The sequence below is a fragment of the Teleopsis dalmanni genome, chromosome 2 (assembly GCF_002237135.1).
Source record: "Teleopsis dalmanni isolate 2A chromosome 2, ASM223713v2, whole genome shotgun sequence".
Taxonomy (NCBI): domain Eukaryota; kingdom Metazoa; phylum Arthropoda; class Insecta; order Diptera; family Diopsidae; genus Teleopsis; species Teleopsis dalmanni.
In genome coordinates this window covers 84,594,504-84,612,489 of record NC_051847.1, presented here as the reverse complement: position 1 = coordinate 84,612,489, position 17,986 = coordinate 84,594,504, and the positions used below count along the sequence as shown (strand labels likewise).

The window sequence follows — 17,986 nt, the reverse complement described above, 5'->3', positions numbered from 1 at the left end:
AACAATATTTACTGCCTGGCTCTATGCTTTTCAATTGCTTATCAAATTCTGATCCCCAAACGTAATGGAACTGATCCACAATTAACAATTTTTGAAACTCAATCGTTGTAGAACTCTCAGACAATATTTTTTATCTGAAAATTTATTAAAAATTCTTAAGAATATTTTAATTAAAAAAAATTAGTTAGATGTCTTATTATATTAGGTTAGGTTATATGCTGGGAATCTTAAGGAGTTTTACCAGTTTCGGCTGTCCTGCTTAATTGAAGTTAGCAGTATTGTGGTGGCTGTGGTTAAAGTTAAACTTACGCGGGAAGAATGATTGTACTTTTCTTTCATTCGGCGTAAAGCTGCTTATTCACACTGGTTGCTGTGACCCAAAGATCAGCAGAGGTATCGGCAGATCTCGCTCCTTATCAAGGGGTAAGTTATGCCAAACACATAATTTAAATATGCTAACGGGTATTTTTTGGGGTATTTATCGGCGCATTATCTTGAAACTTGTGTTTTTGGGACTCCATGATGTTGAGCATTCAATACAGGTAATCATGTTAAACAACTCTGGACTTTCTCCCCCAACTTTCAATAATATTTAATATTGACCGAATAAAGAAATTGTTTTAAATAATTATGGAAGAGAAATCAGCTGATATATATGATATATTTAGGATATTTTAAATGGTAACACATACCAAGGGAAGCCAACTCACATATAGAAAAAAAGCATATTTAGCTTTTTCTTTAAATATCCAATAGGAGTATCCTCAATACAAATTGGAAATATGTTGACCTTTGTCAAAGATTTCTCTGAGTCTGCTCAGAATTCGATTGGCTGTTCTTTTCGTTATTTTAGTTTCCTCTATTAAAAATTTTACGGGTCTACAGCAGTTACTTTGAAAAATCTCATTAAATGTTTTGTTCATTGCGAGTGGTTTTGACGGCATTGGTCGGTAATCGTCTTCATATATGATAACCCCATAACTAAACTGATAGTATAAAAGGCCATTATTAAATTTGAAATAATTTCAGAGAGATTGCAGAAAGTTATATCATGACAATTATTCCAAGGAACTGTGAACCATTTAGTCCGAAACAGCTTTATGGTAATCCAAAAAATACAAATACTGTACTCAGAATAAAAATATTTATGTCGTGATTTATTACCTCTTTACACACATTCTATTAAAAATAGTTTCTTTGTTATGTTTGACCTCTAATAGATTTGAAAACCGATTCATTTAGATTTAATAATATTTAGTGCTTACCTTTACTAAAACAACTGTGGCTTTCCAACTCAATATCAATTTCACATAAAATTTCGATTAACAGTGCTTGCAGACAGTTCTTTTTTAAAAATTATATGGATTCATATATACTATCGCTAGATATCCATTTTTCTTTAAGATTATTTTTTAAATAAGTAACAAAAATACATTATTTTCCGATCATATTGTACTACACCTTATCAATTTCATTGTAATATATATTTCATAATATTAATGTGAGACCATAAAAGTGGTCAAAAACACAATCCACAAAATAAATATTTAGTTTATATACAAATATATGCGTTCCATTTAATGATTAAAGTGCTCAAATAGAGCACTTATTTTCTTATTCAAGGCAACATATTGATATCGTGTATAGTCTGTTGCATGTCAGATGAGAGCAATGTTGAAAAAATACAAAGCATTTAATATGTATGCTGATATCTTGATATCTTGTTTATTCAAAATATACTATATAGTTTCTTTTCTTTTATTTTAGACAGTTTCGAATACCATATAAAGAAAGGACAAAGACAAAAATTAAGGTAATTTATTAAATTTTGGCTGACCATACAAAGCTGTTTCGAGTATTGTCAAGTACTCATCATCAGTGGTCTTAGGAAATATTCGAATTTTTATTTAATTAGTTTATAGTCCGTATATAATTTGTTTCAAGTTCCAGGTTTTTTTGTCAGTTTTTTATTGAATTAGTGACACTAACCAAACCACTTTCTTTTTGAGTCAAAACAGCGCTGGAAAGCTATGATATAAATTTTGAAATAATAAGATGGAAAGGCGGTGATCGATAATTTGAATGAACGGAATATTATGGACACTATTTCCTTTCATTGTTAATCTCTGGACTGTTTAAGAGACAGCTGAAAGTCGTTCACTGGACTAAAATCATGTAAGTACAACGGATGATCTATTATAATGGATTTTTTGGTAAAAAATCCACGTACCGTCAAGACTTTGTGTGATATTTCAATATCATGCAACAAAATTCAAGGCCCGGCTCCATCGAGCTCATCAAATTTTGATCCACTGTAGTAATGGGACTGATCCACAATAATTAATATATAAACCTCTATCGTTATAGAACTCCCAGACAATTTTTGCCATTCATAGTCTGTAAATCAAAGATAACAGTCAGCATTGTTTTAGATATTGTTTTTCCGAAATTGTGATTTTCTCTCTTTTCGCTGTTCGATGACTTTCATATAACACTCCATCCTTTGATTTTCTGCTTATATTTTTAGGGTTGTGTTTTAAAACAAGGTTTGTGAAATCAAGAAAACTTTTATATATCCGGTTTTGGTCAAAAACTTTTTGTATACCCTACTTATAAGTAACTCGCATTTATCAATGCTTCCCGATGGTTCTAACATAACCTTATTATATGCACTACTACGAGGAATTGTGCAATCGAAATGATTTTCTTAGCTGTTGAGTAGTATTTATTCTTCCCTTCACTTTACCTTACCTAACATATGGGTAAAGAAGATGCCTATTACCAATATTAATCAAAATATTCAAAAATTTTATATTAGGTTTCAAATAAAATGTAATGCTTGACATTGGTAAAAACTTTATTATTAATAGCATTTTATGTATAGTAATTCAGAAGAACGTTTCATTTTTGCCATTGTTCATATCAGTATTTAGTTCAAAGCATAAAAGCACCTCAGAGAGGTATAAAAGTAGTCACGCCTATTATAAAATATGTTCTACAAAACTAACAAAATAACTCCAAGCTACTAGCTAGTCACCGACAACTCTTGGACTTGGCTTTCATTAGTTTTAACATAACAAACGAATATTATCTTTACTAGATATTAATTAAATGAATCCTATATCTTAAGCCAATGTTCATTAATACAAAAGCTTAACTACGATCGCAGCACTACACTCTATACGAAATCCCAGAACCCCATTATGTTCTGTTCTAAAACCCAATGGCGCGTGAAAGTGTTTATTGAGAAGGTATTTAAATAGGTCACAAGTTATGCATTTAAGACGTTATAAGAGGCAACTAATTAGCGTTATATTCGCTTTAAGATTTTAATTTATTCGTTAACTTTCCTGAGTCCAATTAGTCTGAATACAGCCTTTTTATTGCACTTATTTTTTGTTTTTTTTTTTAGAAAAATGCCTATTTACTTTTTGCTTTGCTTTTTTCAATGTGTTTTAAATGAATTTTCAGTGAATATTTTATGGACCTTTTTTAGGATTTTCCATTGTCTGAACATGGAGTTCGAGCCTTTGGGTAAGAAATGAAGCTAAAACAGGAGATACAAATTACGCCAAATAAATTCGGTTGAGTGGCTTTACCTTTTAAGATTTTTAATTAATTTTTTTAAGATTTCTTCTGTAATTAAAGCTCACATCATGTTCTAAAAAGCAAATAAATTTAGATTTTATGAACATTTTTAATGTTAATATAGAAAAGATATTTAGGTTTAGGTTGGTGGCTTTCTACCATTTTTGCTAAATATTTAATATCAGAACTTATTGTAATTAATTTTTAATCAATTTAAATAAAAAATTTCATTAATAAGAATAGATTTCATTTAATAAAAAATTAACTAAAATTTGGAATAGCAGATAAAAAACTAATTTAATGCACTATTTTATTGTAATTATATTTTCATGGCTTAACTAACTGATTTTCGATTCTAACGAAAATTACTTAACTACGACTCTACAATCCACTACTTAGCCAAATCTATTAAACCTAATAACCATTTCTTTTACTTTAGTTTTAGTGCAATTAATTTAACACTGTTAATTGAGTATCAATTACTTGGCTATAATCATAAAAAACCACTCAGAAAGCAGTACGAAGTGAACGGCAGCCGTCGTATCTTTAGAGCCTACAAACTTCTTCAGACTCGTTTCGACTTAGAGAAGTGTTTAGTATAATTAGCATATTTAAGTCATTTAGTATTTTTTTATTAGTTGCTTTATTTTATTAAAGCATTGGTATGGTATTTATTTTTGTATAATTTAGTATTAACACAGACTTCTAAAATATGCGAAAAGCTTTAATGAGCTTAAAAGGGCAATGAAACCTGTCTAAAGAACACTGAACAGTTCAAGATTTTATTAAAAAAAATCCTCAGCATTAATTACTAAAGAAATTAAATTCGATATTGAAAATGTTCTCATAATAAAGTTGTAACTTCACCTTTACTAAAAATGTAGAAACACTCTGTGGCTTACAAAGAGATATTTCTCCTCATAAATTTTCAAATTAAAGGAAAAACAGAGAAAGTTATACTCAAAATCTACCACCGATATCACTATCAAATTTACATATTAGGACCACCAGATTGAAATGATTTAATGAGTGCATGAATAGTGCCATGAAGGCAATGTACTAGTAACACAGGTTCTTTTTGATTGTGATTATTAATTCATCCAGTTTTTCTATATCATCTAGGATCTATACTCTAATGCGCCCCCCTCGCTCTTTCTCTCTCTTTCTTTCTATCTTTCTTTCCCTCTACTCTCTCTCTCTCTCTCTCCCTCTTTCTCTTAAATGTGCCACTAAATAGAAATAACTGAAGAGTCATTATAGAACTGAAATTATTATAGAGATATACACTAATGCAAACCCCTCGCTCTTTCTCTCTCTCGCTCTCTTACTATGTCTCACTTCCTCTAACTCTTGAATGTGCCGCTGTGTGCCATCAAATAGAAATAACTGAAGACTCATTATAGAACTGGAATCATTACCTAATCAAACTTTATACTTGCGCTAATGAAACTTGCAGGTTTAATAGGATGAATAATGAGACTTTTAAGTATATGCTAAAAGCTTACCTGATACTTATGTATAAATAGCAGAAATACTTAGGTGGGCATTTTATATCGAATAAAAAAGTAAGACCCGGCGAAAGGTTCAATACTACAACTAATCGCTAAAATAATACTTGAAAAAATACTCTCAGTCCATGAAGGGATCAAAATGCATATCTAGATAGCAGCGTATAATTCCGCAACTAAATAATATAATTTCCACTTTAAGTAGAAATGTCGTTTCCATAAACCGTTTATTAACATAGATGAGTAAACTTTACAATGCAAAAATCTGATTCTGAACTTAAACTATTCAAAAACTTCAAAGCAATAGTATGGATACAGATATTCGTTAGTAATATAATATATATATCAAGGAAATTACTTTATCTATTTAAGGATTATGAAAATTCTATATGAAATCTTAATTTATCATTGATTCCATAATTAAATAAATATTTTGATTTAATAATATCGTAAGAAAAGTATTATAGCGTATATCGTATCGTATTGCATATATTGATCGTAGATACATAGACGATGTGATATAAAAATAAATAATCAGTACCATGTCTTTTTTGGATTATAAAATATCTATCTAAAACATGATATATTCATTGAATGTCAGATTTAATAAATATTATAATTTAATAATCTCATAAACTTCATAAAAATTATGTCTTATATCAGCAAATCTGAATATTGCATCCCAACACCATTAGAAGTACTGATCTCAACAAGTATACGTTTCTGAAATATAATGGAATTGTATTATCTTGTCACTTAATTGAAAGTCCGCTCTGGAATCGCATCTATTTTAGAAAAATATAGTGTAAAATATATTGTCAAACTCTTTAATCCTTAATTTAATAAAAAAAAAAGCGAGCTTTCTAAGTTATATCCATTTGTCATTTAATTTTCTTTATCCTTTAATTAAATAGATATAAAACTGTCAGGAGTCGTGACGTTTTATGACGTGGGGTATACTGATCTGTCAGTCCATGTACGTATCAATGCTATTCCTGTTGCACCACAATTGACCATTATTTGAGCTAAAGTGAGCTTTTTGGAAACAAGGCCTCCACTCCAACATACCTACCTACCTAACAAAATAGATGATGAGAGTAGTTCTGTGTCTAATATGCATTTTTTAATCCTTAAGTAATTAAAATAATCCATTTTAATTTAATAAAGATACCAGATTATCAGCTCAATATATATCTTTTGTTGCACTTTTCTTTGACTTAACTCTTTCCAATCATTGAACTTTCGAATCCAAGACAATGAACATTTATCGATTAAATGTTATATTATCTCTTTGTCGTCGAAATAGTATTAGTATTTGTCCGCCTTGGTAATACCAAATTTGTGTAGTTTATTTCTGCAACTCCGCTTAGAACTTTTAGATCGTGTATGGATAGTGCGTTATGCTTTCTATTGTTGAAAAGTTTCCTAGCATGTAGTAACTCTTGTTGCTTAGACATAAAAGTGTTAGTGCGTGTTGTAATCAGTTTATGATAGATTATAAAATTGTACAATATTGATATTTTTTTAAAAATTTATAGATACTGTCAATGTCCTATGTAATATTATTGACCTGCTAGATGAATCTAAAATGTTTGTTTTTTACCAATTTAAAGTGATTTTATTGCATACCATGACACCCATTATAGTATATCTCATAAACGAGAACAATGTGTGCGATATATATGCGATATTTTTTACTATAAGTAGTATTATATTGTACAAGTGATATACATTTCTGTATTTCTGTTGACAGACTAAAACAGTACTAAGCCAGACATCAGACGTGTACAACTTCTTTATTGAAATAAGAACACAAAAAGTCTTGAATCCAACAAACTTCTAAAGAAGTAAATTAAAATCGTAGTTGTTCCACCTTTGCGCGGATAACACCTACTTAACGCGCAGAGGCACTGGTACTTGTAGTTGGAGTCTGACTTCCGTCTGGTGATGCAACAAACATAAGCGTCTAACTTGCAGATATGATGAACACGAATTGCAGTTGCATGCTGCTAATTTGCAATAAAAAAGCAACAAGGAACGACATAAAAACAAAAAAGACGCATCAAATAAAATTTAATTGCAGCGATTCCATTTGCGATAGCACGCCGAGCGCAGCAATACGGAAGCTCAGGCGGCGCTGCAGTCTGGACTGAAACATTTTCAGTTCGTGGAAGTTGCAAACTTTTTTGGGTTATTTCTGGCATAACGACGACGAAGTGGCATTGCAATCATTTCGACTCGATGGCAAGAAATGCGGGGTGGACATAAATGGAATTTAACCTGAAGCCTAAAGTCTCTCAGCCGTGCAAAAAGTACACAATCTGCGAGATATTTCAAACTGGTTAAGATTGGTTGCAACACGACTTTCATTCGCCGCGGATTCTTGCCTTTTTTGGATGTTGAACGACAACTTCGTACTTACATAAAGACTCCTTTTTTAATTTATTTAACTAAGTAGCAACTACTCATGTGCTCGAGTGCCCGAGTGGTCATGCTGACTGCATTACAGGCACAATCTTTCTTTCACTGCGGCGAGTCAGATAATTTTTGTGAATTAAGGCTTGATTATGTGTTTTACGACTTGATGTTTGGAACACAACCAATCGGTATCGGTATGTGCAATATATCTACGTACACGTGTTTTTAGCTCTCAAATAATTTCGACAAACCTGACTTCTGCATCGACGCAAACGTCTGCATAGTATAGAAATGTCTACCTAGTGAAGCGACCACCAACCTGAGTTGCAGTTTTTAATGACTGCGCGAGTTTTATCGTACATCCTACAGGCTGCAATCAATGCCGTACCAGATCTAACAACGCTTCAAACCCGGGAATCGGTTGACAAACGCAATTTCCATTTGCATTTGAAACTGCACTTTGGCTACAAAGCTTAATTATTGCTTAATTGATTCTAAATTAAAAACGTCTCGTGCGGTAATCAATCGACCGTTATACATCCCGTCTTTACCGCTGAAGCTGATTACTTTTAATTTTCAAAGCATTGCACAATATTCACTTGATAAACAGTTTTCAATTAAGTGCTCAAACGTTTAATTAGCTACTGCAAATTATACAATAAAAACAAAACTAAACGAACTCTAGACTTTGATAGACTGCAATGAAATTCAGATAGACGTGGCGACCGCCAGCATCAATCAGAGAAGGAAACGGAATGAGCATACGAGTATAAAATATCGCAGAAAACAATTGCAAAAAATTAATTGATTTTCAATTTCAACCGCAATATAATTTCATTTTAATAAGTTTTTATTCCCCCCTCGAGGTTCGAACTCCAAGCACATAAAACTTACAAACTAAATGAATTCGTCTTTCACTGTGTGGTTAAGTAACGATAACAATAAAACAGAGACTGCACTAAAACGTTGGATAAGAGAAGTAAAAATTCATTTAATTTCATTTTATTTGATGAGCTTACAATTGCACTCATCATTCCATCAAACAATGGTTGCTTGGATTCAAACGATGGTACTTCAAACCAAGTTTTATAGTTTTCCGTACAAACTTGGCACGAAGTTTTCGACTCACATAAACTCACAATCCCTGTAAACTCTAAGGACGGCAATCATTTGTGGTGCGGTACAGCGGTAATGATAAAATTTTGTAAACAAAGACATTCAAATTTTCGTAAAAGAATCTGTTATGGGCACAACAGTAATATATATACCAGTAGTATACTCTCAGTGGGGGATTTGGCCTCAATAATTAGTCCACATCTGAATGTATTTGGTGCGTCTCTGTAGATGTCGTTCCATGTATGTCGTGTTTCAGCAACACCTTTATTTTCGACTATTCTTTTCCACATTTTCACTGAAACACCAGGTCTTCTGCTACCTCGTAGATTCCATGCCAACGCTTGCCTCTCTATGTAATCTTTCGGTTGTCTGAACGTATGGTCTATACACATCCACTTTCTCATTTTTATCTTATTTTCTACTGCTTTATAGTCTGGTCACTATATTTTCAGAGTTCTACGTAGACACAAAGTTTCTCCCCAAAACAAAGTTTCTCCCCAAAACAAAGTTTCTCTCCACCTGTCTGGAGTGCTTTCATGTTTAATATGTATAAGTATGTACATATATGCCTCGTCACACAGGGATCAATGGTAAAGAGTCTGCGGACAGTCTTGCGAAGTCAGACTCTGTCATACAACTGTGTGAACCGCAGTCATATTGTGGATTAAGATGGTCTACAACTAGACCTCTGATTGATAAATGGTTTTCAGGCTGAAGCTTTTAAATACCCCCGCGATATTTTCAGCATTTGCATTGGCTAGACACTCGCATTTATCAATACTTCCAGCTGGTTGTAACATGACCAATTTTCTTTCCACTATTACATGAAATTATAAAATCAAAACGCCTTTCTTAACTAATTGAGAATAATTTGTTCTACTCCACTCCACTCCACTTCACCTAAACTAATCTAAGTCCTTCCATTTTATTAGTAAAAACTTGTTAGAAAACAACTTATATTTTATTCTTACTTTACACTGCCTCTCTTTCCTCTCATAATAAATATAAATAAAATTGAATGGTTAAACCTTTCATATCGTTGAAGCGTTTTATGAGTTATAATTTTTAGATTCACCTTTCTGCGATATCATAAAAGGATTTATTTAAGCCCTACTATATCCACAATGATTTTAAGTGCCTCATATTGTAAAATAACGCATTTAGAGGATAAACAGTTTAGGATAAGATCTCGGGGACCTTAGTCAATATATAGCAGCTACAAAAAAATAATTGTGATGAACTAAAGAAAAGAAAATATTATATGTTTTTAAACCACATGGGGACTTAATATGATAGTACCAGAAATAGAAAATAGAAATAAGACAGATACATTGTTAGAACGAAATTTTTTTTTATTATAATCTAGAAGATAATTTCGTGACATTAATTTTTTAATATTGATATTCGGAATATGTCTACTGCAGCCACGAGTTACATGTTTCAATCGATGTCTAAATTTTGACTATAATAAATAATAAATGTGGCCGTATGGCGTCAATGTTGGCATAAACATTGGCTATCAATGCTTAAAGAGTCGGATGATTTATCAGCATGAACCAATGAGTAATATAGTACCATAAAAAATAATCGAGAGGCTTTAAATCGCTCAAACGAGGGGGCCAGTTAAGAGGACCACTTCTAGAAATAAAGTTCTTGCCGAATTGATTGTTGAGCGCGGTGTATGGCACGTTTCGCCGTCTTGTTGGAACCAAATGCTAAATAATATCGGTGTTTAACTAAATAATTTTTTTTTTGGAATTGCTGACAAAAATTCAGTTAGCATAGATCTAAACCGCCTGCAATTCACCGTAATGGCAGGTCGTACCTCATTTGAAAGGAAATAAGGACCGATGATGCCTCTAGCGAGTAAACCGCACCAAACTATCAATTTTAATGAATGTTCGCTCCATATATGGCAATTTTTGACGTAACCGTTTCCAACAGAAATGAGCTTCTTCACTAATAGACGAATTGCTGTATGAACTTCGCGAACAGATTTTTTTTGTGAAGTTAATTTCCACATTTTAGAAGCTTGAAACGATTCAGGATGAATTCTTAAACCTTTCCGAACTGAAATGTTAACATTCTCAGTTGTAAAATATAGTTATCGATATATTATCGATATCTCATTCTTTTTCGAAAAACGTAGAAATGTAAGCTTAATATTTTCACATATAAGAATTTTTAAATTATTTTTAAAGAATTCATGTAATCCGACATGATTATTATATTGAATTTTCTAATTACTTTGCATAGAGTGCTTGTAGTATACACAAATCGTGGCCAATATTCTCAACCCATACCAATGCCAACCATTAACAAAAGTTGAAAAGTTAAAGAAATCTGATATATCATTAATCACATTTGTCATGATTCGGTGCTCATGAAGTATATAAATAATATAGTCATGTGGAAGATAATGACAAGTGAGATTTAGACAAATGATAGAAATGTCCAGGCAAACCGGAGTCCAAATATAAAGGCTTCAACCATTTGTTGTTTTTTTTTAATTAGGGGTCAAACTAACCTAATTTGTTTAAATATTTTAAATATTTAAACACTCAAACAAGCAGTACACTCTATTTTATATGAAATTGTGAAAAAAGAATTCATTATTCTGGGATCCACTTACATCACATGTTCACAATCAATAGATTGGTAATCCAAAAATCTTCAAAATTCGACAAAGATAATCTGTTTTGGTGGTTTTGTTGCTGCGGTTCTCGTGTCATAATCTTAATATCATGAAGAAGTAACACCCATGACATTACACTACAAAAATTAATGTAGCAAACTATATTCCTAATATCAATTTATATTAAACTACAAGTACAACGCATAGAACCCACCAAATTTTAAACACAAACTCAAGCTGGAGACCACTGAGTTAACGTTGATAAAATCTTTATTAACCTTGATTAAATCTAGATTTCTGTTAAATTTCATTTATTTTTATTGGAAAATAATAAGGTTTTAATCCGCGTTGAAAATTTGACTACTTTCAGTGGTCAAGCATTGTATTACTGTATGATGAGAAAGTGACACTACGTAACTAGATATATGGATATCGAGTAACATACATCCAATTTTTATTCTTTAATGAAAAACATTCAGATACATTTATTTTATGTATTATTAACAGACTTGTTGGTTATTTTAATTTTAATTTGAAATAAAAACAAATCCTGTTCAATATTAGTGGATATTTAAATGTATCAATAACATGCTCCAATATATCAATCATCTTCAAAAGCAATCCTCAGGAAAGGGAATTAAAAACAACACTGTAAAAATGTACTGAAATATCACAAATACTGAAAATCCAAAAATAAACAATACATGTACATACAATATAATACCATCACTCTGTATTCATCAAATTTTTATATATAGAAATACAGCTGTTGTGTCAATCCTGCAATTGAGCCTTAGATTATTTGGAACCCTTTATGAAGAGAGCGTTTTAAAGAAAATTTTTAGTAGTTTCATTCCATAATATGATACGAATACCCACACACCATCCTTGTAAACTTGTCATAGTTGCTTTGTATTGATACAATGTGAAGTCATCCCTGTTGATTGCTCATCGCCTTATCATGCATATTCTTATGAGACGACGCATGTTTGTAGAAGTCGAGTTGGACGTATGTGAAGACAGATTTTATATAATAAAATTAATAAAATACTTGGGACTGAAATTGGACTCCAAGCTATCATTCTGGGCACAAATTCAACAAGCGACAAGCTAGACACTAAGGGCTACTGCTTCGTTAAGTAAAGTAATACCTAACGTTTGCGGCCCAGTGCTGAGCAAACAAAAATGGGTAATGTCAACAGTCAACTCTGTTCTATAAGGAAGTGAAATATGGACTGATTCGCTGAAAGTAGAACAGAAACGTAAGACATAAGCATCAGTACAACGAATGGCAGCTCTGATCGTTGCTTCAGCATAGCGTACGGCATCAAAAGGCAGCGGTGGTGCTCATCAGTGGCACATTAGCTATAGATCTAGCAGACAAAGAAAGGAAAATAAGGTACCAAATTAAACAGTAACAAAACACAACGTTAAATGATCTAGAAGTATAATGACACATCCAAGAACTGTGGCTACAAAGATGGAATGCAGAAACAAAATGAAAATGGACAGGAAGATTAATCCCAGATGTAACGAAATGGTCAGACAGAAAAACTGACGAAGTAAACTATTATCTGACCCAATTCGGTTTTGGTTATGCATATTTTCAAAAGTACCTTCTCTGTATTGGCAAAGCAAATGATCAGAAATGGAAATCATTACGGAGATGCAAACGAAGAGGACGCAAAACACACCATTCTATTCGATGAAATAAACGTCGAAGATATCACAACAAAGATGACGCTATCTGAAGAATACTGGTCCGCAATAGACCGATTCATTACAATCATACTTAACGGAAAAAAATGACTAATTTCGAAAAAGAGACAAACCTAAACGGAAGTGAGGCCAGGCTAACGAAAAAAAAAATTTTTTGATGGATAACCAACACAAGCACCCTATCCTGAAGTATTCCCGATAAAGTTCCAAGCAAACCGGGCCTACCACTATTGTGATGATATAGTGACGATGCGTTAGACAATTTTAAACCTCCTCTCTCCACAAAAAAAAAAAATCATTGTGTATACTACGTTCACGCCTAGTAATTCGCAGTTATCGCAGCATAAAATATTCGAAAAAATACACAAGGAAATTGAAACGATACGCAAAGCGTCATAAGAGCAGTAGTTGAAAAACCATTAAAAAAACTAATCCAGGGTGTAGATCTCCTCTCAGTACAAACTATTTCTCAAATTATAATTTATAACCTATTATAACGAGACTAGTAGTATTAAAGGGAAATATTTGGGTTCGAATTAAATCAATGCCGCAGTAAAAGACAAAGGAAAAGTCAACTGAGCATATCGAAAGTAAATATACAATCAGCTCAAAATCCAAAAAGTTACAAATAAAAACCCATTTCATCTATGTTCAAAACAAAGCTACTATACCTATATTCGATTAATGAAAAAGCTATGTGCTTATTTGAATACGGTCATTTGCAAAATGTCAAGTTCTCTGATGGAAAAAATTCCCAATGGCACCACACGTGAATGATTAAAATAATCGATTTTATTTTAAAAAGATCATATAAAAATAAAAATATTTCGGTGATCACAAAAAGTCAAACACCACAGATTATAATACCAGTCGTGGCTCATATAATGGTATGTCGCTCTTCGTTAGTGTTTTTGGATCGTGGCATCAAGATAAATGCGGATGACTATCGCGAAAGAATTCTGAATGATGTTCTACTGCTATTGGCAATCAAATATTTTGATAACAGACAACCGACATTTCAATATGATTCTAAATCGTTACACTAGTTTAGAAGTTACAGTGGTTTTGCTGATCTAAGTTTTATAATTTTCAAAACAACCGTTTAAAAAAATTTTCATGTTTTTTATATTAGCCAATATAAATTTCATTATTTCAGTAAACTTACTACAAACAAACAGGTAAACGTTTTCACCTTAGATGTTTTTCCCAAATTCCTTTTTTTCCCAATCCAAAATGGATATTTTTTAAAATCTGTCTTAGGAAATATTTGAAAAATTCTTCTTTTTGACAAAAAAGGAGAGAGAGTTGCAAGAAGATGTCTAAAGGAAAAATGCTGACCTATCTATTTGTAGTAAGTTTACTGAAGACACATAATTCGAATTTCTTAAAGCAAATAGAGATTATATGATAAATCTTTCATTCACACTATAAGATCTCAAACTTTAAATTTGAACAAGTCATTTTCAGTAACCTAATTATCTCTTAAAATAATAGATTTTAACATGTTATTACAATATATTTATTATCTCTAAGATACTTAACCTCAATTTTTAAATTGTAACATGTAATTTCAAAATATCTATTATATCTAAGACATCTCATAAGAAAAAAATTTTCTATTAAATAACCGATTTTATCTATCATAAATAAAATCTAATCAGATCTTAAAATAACAGATTTTTATTAACCCTACTTAGCCTCAATTTTTAAATTTCAACATCTTATTGCAATATATCTATTACCTCTAAGATATCTCTTAAGAAAAAATTTTCTATTAAGATTTTGAAACCTCGGTTTTTGAACTTTAACTTAGTTTTGACACAAACCATAATATATATATATAGTATCTTAAATAAAATTTTTTTTAGCCGTAAGATACCTTTGTTTTTTACTTTTAATAAATTGTTGTCAAAAACCCACATATCTCTTGAAATAAAAATTTTTTATTCACCCCATAAAAACTCAAATTTTGAAAGTTACCAAGTTATTTCCTGAAACCCATATATCTCTTAAAAAATAAAAAATTGTTATTAATAATTTTTATTATTTTATTATTATATTTCCAAAACCACTGATGATGGGTATTTGGCAATACTCGAAACAGCTATATGGTCGGCCAAAAATTCAATTAATTAAAATAATATAAAACAGAATTTTTGTTGTTGTAGTTCGGTACTTTTTAACAACCACTTTAATTATTTTAATATAATATTATTATAATTTACTAGATAGCCTCAATTTTTGAATTTTTTCAAATTATTTCCAGATATGTTAGCTCCAATCACTAATATATCCCTTCTGATTTAGTCCCAAGCCCCGATATCTTTCAAAAAGAAATTTTATTTAAGGCCTATAAAACCTTCGTTTTTTAATTTTAAGAAGTTATTGCCAGCGACCTATATGTGTAAGAGAAAAACAGTTTGCAATTTTAAGCCCATCAGACCCAGTTTAACCAAACACCATTACAAAATAAAGAAGAATATAGTGTCGCACAGTAAAATTAATGAAATCATTAAATCAGTTCACGATTTTAATTTTAAATAAATTAAAAAAAATTATTTTTGAAAATTTTCCATGAATAAAAATTACGTCATGTCCACCAAGAAATGAGTGCCTACCGCCTTATACAAAATATGAAATCCAATTTCATGCCCAAAGCAGACCGAAGACCGGTCATACGATCGTATGGGAAGACGCGGCTTACGAGTTAAATCTATTAAGCCATAAATTTAAACATACATAATGGATTGAATGAATTCTTATATTTTGTCTTCATTTTAAACGATTATTACTTTTTTAATCTGTGCATTTAAAAATGGCGGATAATGAATGAATGAAATGTAGCATTTTTAAAAGGTTGCTGCGTAAAGTCATAAGAGCGGATTTATTCACAGCAACAACGACGACCTCACTCAGGTAAAACACATAGCAACGTACAGAGTACGGCGAACATTGAAACATTGAACAACTTTATGGTCTTAAGTCCGTCCGTCCGTATAGTCAACATACGCAAGCCCGCCGCTCAACGCAAACAGCAAACAGCAAACAGCAAACAGAAAACAGGCACACCAGAACAATCAGAAGCAGCAAAACAAACAAATAAGACGAGCAGGTACCACAGCACAACCGGTGCCAGTGAGGAAAGACAAACAGACACACACTTGTGGGTGGGCTTAAAGCGCACTTTTCGATGTTTTACATATTCCAGCGAAATAAAATGAATTCAACCTCAACTCGAATGCTACAACTACAACAATGCAGTCAGTCAGTCAGTACTCATGTTGCGAACGGAGCGAGAAAATTCTTAAGTAAATGTGCAAAAATTTTTATTTTATCCAAGAAAAAAAGATTGTAAATTCTTCGCAGTCGGTAGGATTCGAACCTACGCTCCCAGAGGGAATCTGATTTCTAGTCAGACGCCTTAACCGCTCGGCCACGACTGCCACACCAGCCACATCAGCCACACTAGCCATACCAGCCACACTAGCCATACCAGCACATGCTTTAAATAATTTAAATAATTCGGCAGAAACGCAGCTATCTGCGCCCGTCATCAATCTATGTCCATTGTACTTCATTGTCGTTCATTGTTAACGTATTTATGCAACTCAAGTGGCTACTCGAAAAGCTATCAAAAAATAAACTCAAACAAAAGCCAAAAAACCAAAAACCAAAAAACCGAAAGACAAACAAGATAAAAGTATGTCCAAAGCAAATATATAAAAAACAAAAAATAAAAATAAATGAAAAAAAAAATGAAAAAAAATAAATAAAAAATTTAAATTGTTTAAAATCAGCGCGTTTGCTTTGTGCAAACGTTTTGCTTTCACCACTAGAGATAAGATATTTTAAAAAATATTTTATTTTTGTATTTCGTAGATACTTTAAGCTACCTCGGTGAACAAAAGTTTTTACGATTATTTGCACTTCATACAAAACGTATCGTGTTCATTGTGTTCACGTCTCACCCAGAGGTGTGCATAAATTAGTTTTTTATTTTCATAGATTGATGTGTGTGTCTAATTACGGCAATAATAAAATAATGTATGCTATCGAATACTGTGGATACGAGTCTTTCGGAGATACATTGCTTAGGTGTTAATGTAATGGATGTCTATCGCAATTGGCAGTTTTTATATTCGCAAGATACTCGCATGAGTGCAACATATTTCATTCAAGTGATAGATTTACTGCTCGATTTCATAGCTTGCAAACTGCTAAGTAATTTAATAACGAATAAATAAAAAGTGAACATAAATTTTAAAATTGTAATCATTTAATTTGTTGCTAATAAAAAAATTATGTTACATTATGTCGAATAGTCAATAAGACCTCGAGTTCAATATAAATTTCTTCTCTTCCTCTCCGTATGCTTTCATAGAACAGACTCAATCAAAATCTCATTTAATCATTATTATTAAGTTGATGAATTCCACACTGTACACTGAAGAGAACCACTGTAATCCCTATATTCCCCCTGCAGTGAAGGGATTAGAATGTTCCCGCGGAAGGCATGCCTGTCGTCAGAGACGACGAAAATTCCGGTACCACGCCGACACTTGTGTAAGAACTGTGCATGGTAGTAGGTGTTGTTCCAGCCTGCGATATTTGCCCAGATTTGGCAATATCTGGTACTAAGGGGGTCAGTGACCTGCAGCTTCGGCTGTGCTAACCAATTTAAGTTGGTTCCGTAGTGGTAGAATGTTCAGGTATTTCTTATCATTCGGTCGGGGTAAAGTTGCGCATTCTCTACCGGATGCTTAGAACCAAAGATCAGCAGAGGCTTAGTTGGGCCTTGCATCAAGACAAAGCTAAAGTTATGTCTTACACACATTTCTTCATTGGCAAAAAAAAAGAAAGAAAACAACAAGAAAGCAAAAAAAAAGCAGCAAGTCACAAACTGAGGTTGCAGCAACATGTTAACACAGAAGCTGTTAACATCATAACCCCGTATGGACAACAAAGACGACTTAAACGGTGAAATGTAGCTGACATGGCATTG

General features: G+C 32.1%; 1 non-coding gene across 1 annotated transcript; it reads right to left on the bottom strand.

Moving 5' to 3' along the window:
• Window positions 1-16,345: 16,345 nt before the first annotated feature.
• Window positions 16,346-16,427, bottom strand: Trnas-aga. Its single transcript has one exon. It is a non-coding gene; the product is annotated as a tRNA-Ser (tRNA).
• Window positions 16,428-17,986: the final 1,559 nt, after the last annotated feature.